This window comes from Equus przewalskii, chromosome 12 (genome assembly GCF_037783145.1).
Source record: "Equus przewalskii isolate Varuska chromosome 12, EquPr2, whole genome shotgun sequence".
NCBI lineage: Eukaryota > Metazoa > Chordata > Mammalia > Perissodactyla > Equidae > Equus > Equus przewalskii.
Genome location: NC_091842.1, coordinates 6,960,482 through 6,976,517, shown reverse-complemented (window position 1 = coordinate 6,976,517; position 16,036 = coordinate 6,960,482). Strand labels below are relative to the sequence as shown.

At 41.2% G+C, this 16,036-nt stretch overlaps 1 pseudogene; it reads right to left on the bottom strand.

Annotated features, from left to right (window-relative positions):
* Positions 1-5,245: 5,245 nt before the first annotated feature.
* LOC139073315 (cytochrome P450 3A12-like) overlaps positions 5,246-16,036 on the bottom strand; it is a 32,282-nt pseudogene continuing 21,491 nt past the window's right edge.

Sequence of the window (16,036 nt, the reverse complement as noted above, 5' to 3'; positions counted from 1 at the left end):
TTATCATCACTCCTTCAAAGAAGAGGAAACTGAGGCTCAGCAATGTTAAATAACTAGTTCTCCCAGCTTGCAAGTGGCAGAACTGGTTAATGAATCCAGGGAGAGCTGTCTTCTCAACTGCTACACTCTATTGGCAGCAGTATCTTCAACCTCCCTTCAGGACAACTGCTGGGACCACACCCTTCGCAGTTGTCTTCATACCCCTGTAAACACACACACACACACACACACAGAGACATCACCACTAAAACTAAGTCCCTCACTTGCCCAGAAATTTCAGCTGACAGTCTTGTCCCTGGACAGTCTTCAGAGTTCTCTGCTGCAGCCATCCAAGATGATGTCTCAGCTCCTCTATCTCTGTATTAGTTACAGTTTGCCCTGTCACAAATTACTCTAAAACTTAGTCACTTAACAATTTTTTATCCCCGATTCTCTGGGTAAGGAATTCAGCAGTGACTTCAGTGAGTGGTTCCAGCTCAGAGTCTCTCATGAGATTGCAGCCAAGCTGTTGGCAGGGACTGCCATCATTTGAAAGCTGGACTGGGCTAAATAATCGATTTCAAATGTAGCTCAGTCATGAGCCTGGAAAGTCAGGACTAATTGTGGCAGGAGGTCTCAGTTCCTTGCCATGTGGCTACTTGAGTGTCCTCACATTACGGCAGCTGGCTTCCCTCAGAGTGAATGATCAAGAGGGAACAAGGTGGAGCATCTACATCTCTTATGACTCAGCCTCAGAAGTCAAACATTATCATCTCCACAATATCCTAGTGGCTTCAGAGGATATTCAGAGGTCAGGCCAATTCATGTGGAAGGAGAGCACACAAGGTTGTGAATGGCGGGAGGAAAGAATCATTCGGGGTGCTTTGGACAGCCTACAGCCACAGAGTTCCCTACTGAAAGGTATTGTGGGAACACGAAGGCTTGGTGTTGAGAAGACGCTGCACATGATAAGTACTCAATAAAGTCAGTACCATCCCTTTCCCTTTTCTCCATGTGACTCCTACTGTCACCTCACTTAGACCTTGGCAGACCTTCCTCTGAGCTGACCTGCTACCCCACTGCTGCTTCCAGTGATTCACAGTAACTTAAAGGTTCATTGCTTCATCCAATTTCCCTCAGTTCTCATCTCTCTTCTGGGTCCTATACATCTTACTCTACCTTAAGTGAAGAAAGGATGTTCAAATTATCTATTGTGGCATAATTTACTACCTGAAAGACAGGACAATGATGATCCTTTATTTTGCACATGAATCTGGCGTTGACTGGACTCACATGGCAGCTCTTGCTTGGGGTCTCTCATGTGGCTGCAGGCAGGCTGGATCTGGGTCATCACAAAGGCTCTCCTCACGTGTCTGGGTTGGAAAGACTCAAACAGCTGGGGGCTGGAATGCCTGGGTCTCCAAAGTCACTTCTGCCTTTCTAGCTAGATACAAAGATGATGATGATAGATAGATAGATATGTATAGATAAATAAATGTAGATAGATGATAGATAAGTAGGTAGATAGATATAGATGCAGAAATGGATAAGAGAGAGATAGATCGATATAGATAAATGGTAGGTAAAGAGGAAAATATAGATACATGATTGAGAGTTATGGACAGATATATAGATAAGTAGATGATATAGAATGATATACAGACTCACACTATGACACTTATAAGGACATTTTGCATCTTCAAACCATACTCCGTGAAGAGGACAATTCTTGGCCTAAAGAAGTGAAGGTAGAAGTTCAGACACCCAAATGAGGGCCTACGAGATCAACGGATCATCGCTCACTCTGCAGAAGTTCTCAGCTAGTCCCTCAGAGAAGATGAAGTGAATCCCTGAAGAAACCAGCACTGACTCAACAATTCCCTGGTCCTGCCTGTCTTTGAGCCCTGAAGGGATAAATCTGTCTCATCCTAGCTTTTCATGTATCTGGGACACCACACAGCCTGGACATGACTAGAGAGTTTGTCAGGATTTCTGGACCAGAAAAGCAATTCTAAGGGAGGGGAGGAAAGGGCCCACATGAATGCAGTGAGAGCATTTCCCTTGACCGACTTCAACGCATCCCCCACAAAGTTGCCTACACTTAGTTGCTATGACAAAGGCACTCCTAAAATGGGGATGTTTATGTTGTTCTTAGGGAAATTATTGAACAGCATTAGTTGTGACACCAATGACTGCATACTTAAACCTCCGAGAAAGATGTAAGCAATTATTTTCTAAAACGGAAGACGAAGCTGGAGTGGATCATACTGGAGCCCAAACTTCAACTCCCTGAGGATGGAATTGTAAGATGTCTATGAAAATAATAGCTGACATGTATTAAGTGCTCACTTCCTGCCCCGTGGTCTGTGTCCTAAATACTCCACACACATCATCTGATTCCATTGTCACTTGAGGTAGGTAGTGTGTTATTCCCCTATTTCACAATGGGGACCCTGAGGCACTAAGTACGAAGGTAGGAAGGTATTAAGCAACGTGTTCCAGGTTGCACTTGTAAATGTATGTAGTGTAGGAAGGTGCCAGGTCCCTTTCCCTGGGCTGCACACCTATCCCAGGTGCTGGGAGTATGGGCTGTTACTAGCTCATAGCTGCCCCATTCTCTATAGAATCACCCTTGGCCAAACTAAAGCCACTTCAGCTGGGAGTTTAAGCATTTGCCCAAAGCCATTGGTTGGTCCAGACTCAGCCCTGGACTGAGCTGGGATTCACAACTCAGGAGATCCAGCTTCAGAGCCCCCATCTCTCAATCACCACGAGGTGTTGCCTCATCATATTAAAATAATACAAGTAAGACTACGGTGAGAGGGTAGGAAAGCTGGATAAGTGAAAAGGTGCCTCTGTGGTTCTTACCCCACAAACAATCATAAACTTACAGAAGAGACTGTTCAAGGAACTATTTTCCTGAACCATCTCAGAGTAAATTGCCAACCCAATACTTTATAACCCCCTGTATTTCCTATGAAAAGGACATTCTCCTACATTACCCCAATACGACCATCAAAGTCAGGGAGTTAATGCTGCTACGTTACTGCCATCTAACCCTAACTCCCCATTGAATCCCCCCAGTTGTCCCAACAATGTCCTTCATAGCAGAAGGACCCAAACCATGTGCTGTGTTTAAATGTCACCTCCCTTTAGTCTCCTTCAGTCTGGAACCCTGCCTCAGTCTTTGGCTTTCATGACCTTGACTCTTTTGAAGGTTATAAACCAGTCACAGATGAGGAGGACTAGAATATTCCTCAGTTTGGGTTTGTCTGACTATTTCAGGATTTCTTTCAGGCTTCCCTCCTTGGCAGGACTGTCACAGAGGTGACAATAAGTTCTCTCTGCAAACCCATCAGGTGACACTCAATCAACTCCCCCTGTTCCTGATGATGCTGTCTTTCATCATTTGATTAAGGGGGTGTCTCCCAGTCTTCACCGTGAAGCTACACTTTGCCATTATAATTAATGGGTATTTTGAGCAGCAGCACTTTGAAACTGTGTAATTATGTTCATCAAATTGCAATTTATTCATTTATTTATACATATTGTATGTATTAATGTTTTCCCTTTATACAGTGGGTCATAATCTCTGACCATCTTTCTCTATTATGATGCTCAAATTGTCTCTGAATTGGTCAGTGGAAGCCCTTCAGGTTGGCTTCTGGGCCCTGTTGACATGTCACCATCACACTTTAGCATCCTCTTCCCTCCTAGCACCACAAAATCTTTCAGGCTCATCCTGTACTTTCCCAGTCCCAGCCCTGAAATCAGCCATTTCTCTAAGGAGCCTTGGTTCCTTTTAGCAAAAAATAGTATCTATAAGCCAATACCTGGGCACGAGGTGTGTGATTGCTATTAGGGTGTCACTCTTTCTAAGTACTATTAGTGGAGACAAGCAGGAGTGATATGTTTTTATATCGAAACAAACACACGTACACACACATACACACACACACACACACACATACACCTTCCTGTCTATCAACCATATACTATACAGAAAACATGAATTTACACTGATATATTAAGTTTCCATCTCTGGCTCCTCAGGGTTCCATTTGGAAAGGTTCTCTCCCTTTCCAACTCAGTGATTCCCTTCCCCAACAATGGGAAACCTGGCTTCCATCATCCTTAATATATTTACTTATTTGATCAATCCCCCCTTTACGTGGTCAATCCCCACTCCACCCCTTTCCACTCATGGATGCCCTCCTCACCATACTTGGGTTCTCTACACCCTATCTAGGCTCAGGCTGCTCTCACCAGCCCACTGCTCTGCGTGGACCCCCGAGTCACCCTGCTTGTCTCCCACACCCATGCCAGCCTGCCCCTCCCTCTACACACCCTTCACCCTACTCTGCTCTGACTTGGAGCCACTGTGACTCCTGTTTCTGCCCCTGGCCCCCACTGTGTGGCTGCCAACCTTGCTGTTCCCTACCTACTGGCTTTAGGACTGAATTATCCAGGAAGAGAAAAGGAAGGAAGGGGAAGGGAGGGGCAAAAAAGGAAAAGGAAGAACCTGTGCAGCTTCTGATACCAACTGAAAGTGATGAAAACTAGTGGCCTTTCTGTCCAATCAATTGACCAACCAATCATTTAGTTTTGGATGGAGTAAAAAGTGTTAGAAGCAAACATGATTCCTGCCATTCAGAGATGTCAGGGGAGATGAGATGCAAAAATTAAATCAAAACAATGTAATAAGTGCCCTAGTTGAGTGTTACAAAAAATGTGTGCCCCCAAAAAGGGAGATTAAACTATGAATATACTTTCTAAGGAACAGGCAAAGTCACAGTGGATTAACTCTCATCTATATTAATGTATCAAAGGAGAGTTCTGGAAAAGGCCCACCCAACTGGTGATTGTGATTGTCAAAAACATTTACTCACTGCCTCTCATTGATTCAGTTCTGTTGATTCCCCCTAATGTGCACAAAGGCAACAGATAACACTTTAGCAAAGAGATGTTTATTGACTTGCTCAGTATATAATACTTCATAGAAGATTCAAAATTAACATGTGATATAAATGTCACTATGACAATCAGCACAATAATTCTTGTTTTCATTAAAGTTTGCTAATAAAATTGTTGAGAAACTTTATTCTTGATCAGTGCTCAGGAAGAGTAGATGGTACTAGTGGCAGTAGTCAAGGAGACCATCCTGTGAGAACCAGATAAGCTGAGTCCACATTTCTGGTGCTTACTTAGTCCCCTCCTTTTTATTACACAACCTATAATACTCTACACAGACACTAAGAAAGTGCAATGGATGTAAGAATCCCTAGGCATCCTTCAAGTGCAGTAGGCTAAGCCCATCTTCATTCTGGGTTTTATTCACAAAAGAAATTGATGTCTCTGGGGTTCTGGAATAAAGTTTCCCTGAATAACAAAATGGAGGTCCTTAGGGAGAGTCAGGCTCCATTGACGGTCCCATCTCTGGACTCAACCTTTAGAACAATGGGTTTTTGCGGTTGAAGAAGTCCTTGTTGCCTAATTTCAGGGGAATCTGCAAAAGTTAAACAACCATGTGTTAACTGACTGACAAACTCTCCCAACAACAGAAGCAAAGTAGATGAGATACATTAAGGACAATAATACTTTTAAAACATATAAACTACTTTTAACATCACATATCTTTGACTCTTTATATTTAGTCTATAAGCTGCATGAGACTGGACAGTAAAGCTTTCATCCATCCATTCATTCAACAAAATATCCATGCAGCACCATTTTGGAGCAGGTCAGAGACAAAATCATGTTGGCTTCTCTTCATTTTTGACATAAATTTTAAGTAAAATGAATGAACTATTAAAATGTAAACCAGATTCTTAGGGATTATGGCAAACTATTGTGAAAAGACATATAGAATTAATTTTCTGTATGTTGGAACTTGCAAAGTACTCCTGAATGAGTATGAGACATTTTAATTGTATACAAGAACCATCCTCAACTTCTAAAGAGTCCAGTCATCACTCCCAGTGGAACTCATCCAGTTTCATGATGGGAAGGGGTCTTTGTGAAGCATTATGCCTGTTTTCTAACATCTCTTGGATCCCACGTGTAGTGCAAATGGTGAACTTCTCACCTACAGTGTTTTGACTGATAGTTTTAGCTTCATTCTCACCCAGTCATTCCTTCAGTGGTGGTTGAGCCAGCAGCAGAGTCATCTTTGGGACTCAGTTGACTGAAGGGCAAGCAAATTGTCATGGAGGGTGAGAAGCACCAGTCTGTGGATGACTGGGAGCTTATAGGGAGTGTCTGCCCACCCCAGGTGTGTCAGAGGCTGACTTTCTCTCAGGACTGAGTCCCCTGTTTGTACACACTTACAGGACTGCCACACAATTTCCCTAAAGTGAAAACTAAGATGGAAACCATCTCTATCCACCTCTCCCCTGAAGAGAACTTATTTAAGGGGAGGACTTAACTATTAAATGCACGAGTCCTAGAAATAATCCTTATTATAGGGACTTGAATCAATGGAACCAGTCATTCTTTATGTTCTCCAGAGGAGAGATTCCAGATCTTTCTATAAATATAAAACCTTGTTATTTTATAATTTAACATGACATACATATATTTCCCTTGCAGACAGACACACACACATACAACATGCACATACACAAATGTCATTTACATTTTTATAGTTAAAATAGTTCAAAATTTGTGTCCAAGAGCTCGAAATCAACTCAAATGACTCCTTAAGCATTTAGTGGATGACTTCAAGGCACCAGCTAGAGTTAAAGACATTCTTACGTACAAAGAAAACATAGAGAACCAAACAGGATGGTTTAATGACAAACTATTAGCTTAGGTGGTCTGACCAATGATACCAGCCTGCAGAAACTCATAACAGAGCAGAGGAGAAAATGGGCTCCTAGACTATATGGGGAAGGCTCCATGGAGGGGTTTGGGGGATGAAATTTGACTTGAAGGATGGGAACAGAATGTGGAGGAAAGCAGGACGAATATTCATCAAGTTATTATGAGGATGTAAAAGGAGCCAAGCTTGACTGGAGCAGGGTTCCTGTAAGGTGAGGTCAAATACCCAGGATGACCCTGGTTGTGGGAGTCCTTCACATCTGGCAGAGAAGCTTTAAATCAACGATTCTCAACTTTGGCTACACATGAGATACAACAGGGGTGCTTTTAAGCCCCACTCTCATGAGCTATTTTAGAATTTCTGAGATGACCTAGGCATCAGCATTTTTTAAAGCTCCCCATTGATTTCATTATATTGAGAGTGGTTGAGAACTGTTCTCGCAAATCTTCTTTAAGGTCTGGTGGAGAAGAGTATCATTCAAAAGTCGTGATGTGGTAATTTCTGTATTTCATGGCTATTCACAACACTTCCCCTTCCTTCCAGTGGACTTGAAAGAGAGTTTAAAACTTTGCTCTAGTTCAAAGGCCTGCACATCTTCCTGTCATGCTAATTGAATTGACTCTAGATGACCTTTATAGTTGGGTCTTTTAACACCACAGACTTAGCAGTCCAGAGTTGAAGGGCCCTAAAGTCACAGATGGCTCCAAACAGATTCTGGACAGTAGTAAATTATTCTTTGAATAGAACACATTCTTTCCTATAAAGAGAGAAAGACCCGACCCCAAGTAAAAAAAAAAAAAAAAAAAACTCCCAATAAGACATTATTTATGCAGAATGTTAACTGTCTGACCTGTGTTTCTTTACAAGGTTTGAAGGAGAAGTTCTGCAGCACTCTGACAAGAGCAAGTTTCATATTCACCATAGCAAACCTCATGCCGATGCAATTTCGGGGTCCGTTTCCAAAAGGCATGTATATACAAGGATTTATGTTGTCCTTGTTCTTCTTACTGAATCTGGTTCCACAATAGTAGATACAAACAAGTTATTGAAACATAAAAATCACAAGAGGTAGGAGACTGACATCAGCATCATAGTGGAGAGAGCTGTTCCTCTGTCTCTCTCCTCTAAGTTACAACCGATCAAGCATCCATTCATCAACAGGGGATTCCCTACACAGCAAAACAAGGTGCATAAGACATCCATACATCTGTACATCTGAAGGGAGGTGGAATCGCACTGAAGGCAGTGGAACTAGGGGAACAGACACCTCTCCCTCGCCTGGCAGCAGCAATCCAGGGTGTGGATCCTTATGCCAGCACATGCACCTGCAAACAGTCACTGCAAGTGGAGAAGAAATAGCAGATACCATGGCTAGCATGACTGCGAGTGGAGCATAAACAGCAGGCACCACTGCTCATGCAACTCTGAGAAGAGCAGAAAGAGCTGGCACAGCGGGAGGAGAGGAAGTGTGCATCATGCCTCGCACAACTGCAAGCAGATGTGGTCGGAGCAAAATCAGTGTGTCCCTTCCTGTCTTCCAGGGGATCCAGCATGTATGTCCCCTCCCCCTCTCCTGGCAGTGGCCAGGTCTTCCCAAGGTAAGGGATAGTATAAAAAACTCAGATTTTCCTGGCAGGAGTGGCCTAGCTTGACCTGAGTTTTCAAAACACACAAACCTCACCAACTAGCACCAGAGACCAGAGGCTGCATGAAGAAGCAGAAAAAACAACCTCTCCTGGCTCAGCCCCTGCTCTCCACCTATGGGTGTACAGCGGACCTGTGACCAGAAGCATCAGGAACCACAGCACAACCAGTGTCTTCAGCCCCCACTGGTGGCACCACCAACACCAGCTCCATCAGCTGAAGGTAAATACCTGAGAACGTCCCAAACCTGGAAAAGGAACTGGACATGCAAGTCCTTGAAGCCAACATAACTCTTAATTGCATCAATCCACAAAGACCTTCTCCAAGGCATGTAATATTAAAACTGTCGAAAGTCAATAACAAAGGAAAAATATTAAGGCAGCAAGAGAGAAGAACACAACTCACAAAGGAACTCCCATTAGATTTTCAGTGCACTTATCAGCAGAATCCCTACAGGGCAGGAGAGAGTGGAATAATATACTCAACATACTGAAAGACAAAAACTAACAGCCAAGAATACTATATCCAGGGAAATTATCCTTCAGATGTGACGAAGAAATAAAAGTTTTCACAAACAACCAGAAGCTGAGGGAGTATATCGCCACGAGATCTGCCTTACAAGAAATGTTGAAAGGATCCCTCCTACATGAAACAACAAAGCAAAGCTTTACAAAGTTTTGAGCAAGGTGATAAATAGACAGAATCAGAAAATTTAAAATCTCTATCAGAATAGGTTAGTAAACACTTAATTATAACATGAAGGCTAAAGGGAAAGAAAGCATCAAAAATAACTATACATACTTCAATTTGGTCACAAACTCACAACACAAAAAATGGAATAATTAATAACAACAATAAGGTACATGGGAAAGAGAGAAAGGATAGAACAAGCATAGGCTATTGGAGATAAGAGGCTATCAGAAAAAGGACTACCTGATCTCTGAGATCCTTTATACAAACTTCATGATAACTATGAAACAAAAAATCAGAGCACAGTCACAGATCATAAATCAAGACAAAACTGAGGAAAACATCACAGAAAACCACCAAACTGAAATGGAAGACAGAAATACAAGAAAAAAGAAACAATGGAAATATAGAACAAGCAGAAAACAAAAGATAAAATGGCAGTATGAAGCCCTCATATATAATAATCACTCTAAATGTAAATGGATTGAATTCACCAATCAAAAGACACAGAGTGGCCGGATGGATTAAAACCTGAGACCCAACAATATGCTTCCTCCAGAAAACACATCTCAGCTCTAAAGATAAACATAAGCTCAGAGTGAAGGGATGAAAGATGATACCCCAAGGAAATGACAACCAAAAACTGTGGGTGTTGCCATACTAATATCAGACAAAATAGACTTCAAGCCAAAAAAGATAACTAGAGACTAAGATGGTCATTATATAATGATAGATGGAAGAAACCATGAAAAAGATACAACATTTATTAATATAGATAAACCTCAGATAGTAACACCAAAGTATATAAAGCAATTATTAACAGACCTAAAGGGAGAAATTGACAGCGACACAATATTAGTAGGGGACTTTAATACCACACTTACATCAACGGACAGTTCCTGTAAAGTCAAGAAGGAAACAGTGGCCTTAAATGAAACACTAGACCAGATGGACTTAATGGATATATAAAGAACATTCCATCAAAAACAGTGGAAGATATGGAAGTGCACATGGAACTTTCTCAAAGGTAGACTATATGTTGGGAAACAAAGCAAGCCTCAGTAAATTTAAGAAGATTGAAATCATATCAAGCATCTTTACCAACCACACCGCTATGAAACTGGAAATCAACTGCCAGAAAAAAGCTGAGAAAGTCACAAACATATGGAGAATAAGCAACACGCTAGTGAACAACTACTGGATCAATGACGAAATCAAAGGAGAAATCAAGAAATTTCTGGAGACAAAGGAAAATTAAAACACAACATACCAAAAATTAAGGGATGCAGTAAAAGTGGTAGAGAGGGAAGTTTACAGCAATACAGGCCTACCTGAGAAACAAGAAAAATCTCAAATAAACAAGCTTACAATACATCTAAAAGAACTAGAAAAAGAACAAGCAAAGCCTAAAGTCAGTAGAAGGAAGGAAATAATAAAAATTAGAGCAGAAATAAATAGAGATCAAAAACAATAGAAAGCTCCAATGAAAAGAAGAGCTCATTCTTTGAAAAGATAAACAAAATTGACAAACCCTTACCAGGACTCACTAAAAAAAAAAGATACAAGATACAAATAAATAAAATAAGAAATGAAAGAGGAGAAATTACTACAGACGCCACAGAAATACAAGGGATTATAAGAGAACACTATGAAAAGCTATAGGCCTATAAGTCAGATAACCTGGAAGAAATGAACAAATTCTAAGCATCACACAACATTCCAAAACCGAATCAAGAAGAAACAGAGAATCTGAATAGACCAATTACAAGTGAAGAGATTGAAACAGAAAATCAAAAACTTCAAAGTAACAAAAGTCCAGGACCACACAGCTTCTCTGTCTCTGAATGTTCTCTACCAACATTCAAAGAACATTTAATACCTATCCTCTCAGACGCTGTGAAGTGAAGAGGACAGGATGCTTCCTAACTCATTTTACAAGGGCAACATTACCCTGATACTAAAACCACACAAGGACAACACACAAAAAAAGAAAATTACAGGCCAATATCATTGATGAACATAGATGCAAAATTCCCCAACAAAATATTAGCAAATTGAATACAATACATTAAGAGGATCATACACCATGATCAAGTGGGATTTATTCCAGGGATGCAGGGATGGCTTAACATCCACAAATCAATCAATGTCATACATCACATTAACAAAATGAAGAAGAACAGTCACAAGATCATCTCAATATATGCAGAGAAAGCATTTGACAAGGTCCAACATTCAATTCAACAATTTAAAAAACTGTCAATAAAATGGGTATAGAAGGAAACGACCTCAACATAATAAAGCCCATACATGACAAACGCACAGCCAACAACATAATCAATGATGAAAACTTGAAAGCTGTTCCTCAGAGAGCAGGAACAAGACAAGGATACCCGCTCTCACCACTCTTATTCAACATAGTACTGGAAGTTTTAGCCAGAGCAAAGAAACAAAAGGGATCCAAATTGGAGACAAAGAAGTAAAACTCTCACTATTTGCAGATCACATGATTCTATATATATAAAACCCAAAGAATCCACCCCAAAACTATTAGGAATAATCAATGAATACACCAAAGTTGCAGAGCACAAAATCAACATACAAAAATCAGTTGCATTTCTATACACTAACAACCAACTAGCAGAAAGAGGATCAAGAATACAATTACATTTACAATTGCAGCAAAAAATAAAAGACCAAGGAATAAATTTAACCAAGTAGCTGAAATACCTATACACTGAAAACGATAAGAAATTATTGAAAAAAGCAGGGGAAATGCCTCCTATTATTTAAATTGTTATTTTCCCTTCTCTTCCCTTCTCTCCCTACCCTTCTCTCTCTCTCCTTCTCTCTCTATCTCTCTCTCTACTCTCTCTCAGTCTCTCTCTGTCTTCCTGTGCGTGTGTGGGTGTGTGTGGTGTGTGTGGGTGTGTCTCCCATAGAATAGCTTACATCAGATAATGTACATGGGCATGTGATGCTACTCTACTTTGCTATAATCACTGATTTCCTTTTCTATCTGTTCCACTAAGCTATAAATTCCTTGAAGGTTAGACCTATGCTTTATTCAATATGATTGCTCAATATGTGATCACATGAAGAAAAATTGTGGATGTCGGGAGAGTGATGATGGCATTGTGGCTATCTACTTTTAAAGAGTCTTTATATTTTGGAGGACATCCTGGAATAGCTATACATGATATGCCTTAAAATAGTACGGGAATCAGGAGAAGGGTAGTAATGGTATGAGGATGACAAGCTGACATAGGCTGATGGTTGTTGGGCAGGAGGTAGACACATATAGGTACATTAAAAGTAGTCCATAGACTTGTGTCCATAGAATATACTTACGTATACGTCAAAACACATATACTCGCGTATATATCAAAATCCTTCATGATAGGTTTTTTTTAACATTTGGATTTCTCATTGTCTGGCCCAGTCCCTGACACACAGAAATCACTTACTCTCTGTTTGATGAATGAATTAATCAAAGAGAAGTACAGCGAGCACTCTCTAGTTTGATGCTGGTGAAACCACAGGAGAACTGCTAAGCTTGGAGGCATCTCAGAGGCTCTCTGGCCCAGGAAACAGAGTTGGTCAACTCTGACTTCTTCTTTCAACTAGTACTATGTGGAAATGCTATGCCAGCACTAGGGACACCATGGCCAACAAGACAAGGTCCCTGCCATCAGGGAGGTTAAAGTCAGGGGCTAAGAAAAGTCTAGATCCCTGCTAGTGTCCTAAACAGTTCATTCCAAATTTTGCTCACCAATGCAATAAATGTGAAAGAATCAGCTCTTCCCAGAGTTCAAGCTGTGCCCCGGAGTCAGACCTTGGCTCTGAATTCCCAGAAGAGCATGCCCAAGACCCCACCAAGGAGGATGTCTCAGATGTCTAGACAGCAGGTGAATACCCTTTGGAAAGGTTACCGAATACTGAGAGTAGAAGGGAACTGGGACAAGACTGCAGCCACAGACAGTACCGGAGGACATGGGTTCACATTCATCCTGAATGAGGCTGCTTAAACCATCAGGGATGAGGACCTTGCACATCATCATGAGCACTCTTACAATAGTGCTAGAGGAAACAGTAGAAAATCTTAAAAAAGTGGAATGTGGGAATGCTGACGGTAAATTAGGAGAGCTGAAGAGAACATCATAGAAAAACATAAAGGAAAAATGAGCCAATATTCCCAAATCAGATAGTAGTTCAGTAAATTATGGCAAATGCATGCAATCACGCAAAAATACATATAATATATATGGATAGAGTACAGTAATGTTGTTTATAATTTATTGGTAAATAAAGCAGTTCAAAACCAAATAAAATGTAATACCAATCTAATTTTTTTTTTTTTTGCTGAGGAAGATTAGCCCTGATCTAACATCTGTGCCAATCTACCTCCACTTTATAGGTGGGTTGCCACCACGGCATGGCTGGTGAGTGGTGTAGGTTCGCACCCAGATGTAAACCTGTAAACCTGGGTCACCGAAGTAGAGCACGCCGAACATAACCACTACACCACAGGGCCAGCTCCCCATTCTAATTTTTTAAATGTAAATATGTATAGAAATATGTGTATAAGGATATATATCACATTGTTAATGAGGCCTATCTTGAGGTATCAGCAATGTGGACAGTTACAATTTTCCTTTTTCTGGTCTTCAGTTCATAAAATTTTGACAACAATGACCCCTATTGTAATAAGAAAAAAAGAAGCCAAAAATAATAAGAGGTACAAATAAATGATTGTGCAATCACACATTTCTCATCTATACTAAGAGATGTCAGAATATGCTGAAAGCTGCCATAATCAGGGTGGGTTCCCTTTCCCAGGGGCCCTGTACCTTTCAGGACGGAACTCCTCGGGCTCAGGCCAAAACTCTGAGGCTCGGTGAAGACTAAAGGTTGGCACCATCACCACTGTCCCTTTGGGAATGAACACTCCATTGATTTCCGCAATTTCTACAGACTCTCTCAAGTCTAACAGCAACTGGGAATAATCTGAGAGATTCATTCAACACCATGTCAAGATAGTCCATCTGTACCAGGGCATCATAGGTGGGAGGTGCCTTGGAAGAGAGAAACAGGTTTTGATAAAATGAGATTTGGGATCCACTTTTCCCTCAGTCTCTGACTCTGGGGTTGGCCTTGTGGCTTCCTTTGAACCAACGGAATGTTGGCTAAGTGTGATGCAAGCACAGTTTTGAAAGGCACCCATGTGACTGGGCTTCTTGCTGTTGCCTTCTGCCATTGCCCTAAGAAGTGGACATCCAGGCTGGTTTTCTGGAGCATGAGAGACGGGAGGAGCTGAGTCATCCCACCCAGCTTAGCCAAGGCAAGCCTAGACCAGCTCACAACCAGCCCAGAGTAACTCCAGCCAACATCAACAGAGATAACGTATTGTCAGATGCCACTGAGGTTTTGTGAATTTCACTTGGCAACAATGTGGTGAAAGACAACAGATATGCCTGGATCAGCACTTTTTCAAAGATCTTATATTTATGTGAGTAGCATACACTGCCTAGGTCTCTCCCTTTTTTGTCTCTTTAGATCCATCTTAAATAGAATAGGTGAAAGAATTGATACTTATGCTTTTTGCAAAACTCCTAGGAAGAGGTGAGGAGACATTCTTCCAAGACTTCACCTTCTCCCTCCCTCTCCAGGTATCATCATGACCTCATTCGGGAAAATTGCATCAATCTCCTCCTGCAGCTTCTGCTGGACATCAGGGTGAGTGGCCAAAAGATACAAAAGGAAGGAAAGAGAAGTGCTTGTGGTCTCATAGCCAGCAAAAATAAAGACAATAGATTGGGCCACGAGCTCCAGATCAGACAGACCTAAAAGGAGAGGAAAGACATTTTAGGTAAAGCAGGTCAGTATAACACAGCACAGTTTAGATGTTTATAAATCCAAAGGAAACTCTCAATACCATAGGGGAAAAAAGAGAAAAGCAGGTCAGAGTCTAACTGAAAGTGGTTTGCACTCTGCTGTCTATCTGAGAGAACAGAAAAAGGAAAGTGTTGTCTTAATTCAGTTTCTCCTGAGGTCTACACTGTTCTTGGCCATCGCCTCCTGGTTATGCTGCCCATCTCCAGCAACACAGCTGGGTAACTTAAGAGATAGCATTTCTGTCTAACATAAACAGTGTTCAGTATGTCCCTTGGAGAGTCTGAAAGGCTCCAGCTACAAGTAGTATGGAATAGCATTACCCACAGGAAAAACTTAATAACTCACTAAAATATAGCTGGAAATTTTTTAAGAGAGTGTACAAGAATAAGGCTTAATCATAGAGAAAATTAAAGGATCGTTTCCCTAACATATATGAGGGAATTTAAGAGAATAATATTGGACTACACATAAACTCTTGCTACTCAAAGTATGGTCCGTGGACCAGCAGCATCAACAACAGCTGGGAGCTCATTAGAAGTGCAGGATCTCAACTCCCACCCTAGAGCTATCGAATCAAAATCTGATTTCACGAGATGTGCTTTGTGTGCACAACCTAACCTCAGAAGCATTGATTGCACATTGAGAGGCATCAGGTAATGGGAAACCCTAGGCACAAGTCTTCAAATGGAAGATCCCAGATATGAACAGAAACTACAGAGACACACAAAATGACAGAAGAGTGGTGATTGACCCTAGTCTAATCAGAGGCATCTAAACAGCAGAAAAAAGAATATGTCAGTAGAGGGCATTGGCCAGCATGAAATGTAGAAAAATAGGTTCCAGTGAGTGGAACAGCAATGCTTGTTTGATCATCGCCTGAATATCATCTTCCTCAGCACATGCAGCCTTTCTTTGCCCTCCTGCAGGGTCAGCAAAGAACCCTTGTGTTTATAAGTTAGCCTCCATTTTGAATTTCTCCTAGAAGAAACTAAGCATGGTCATACTCTA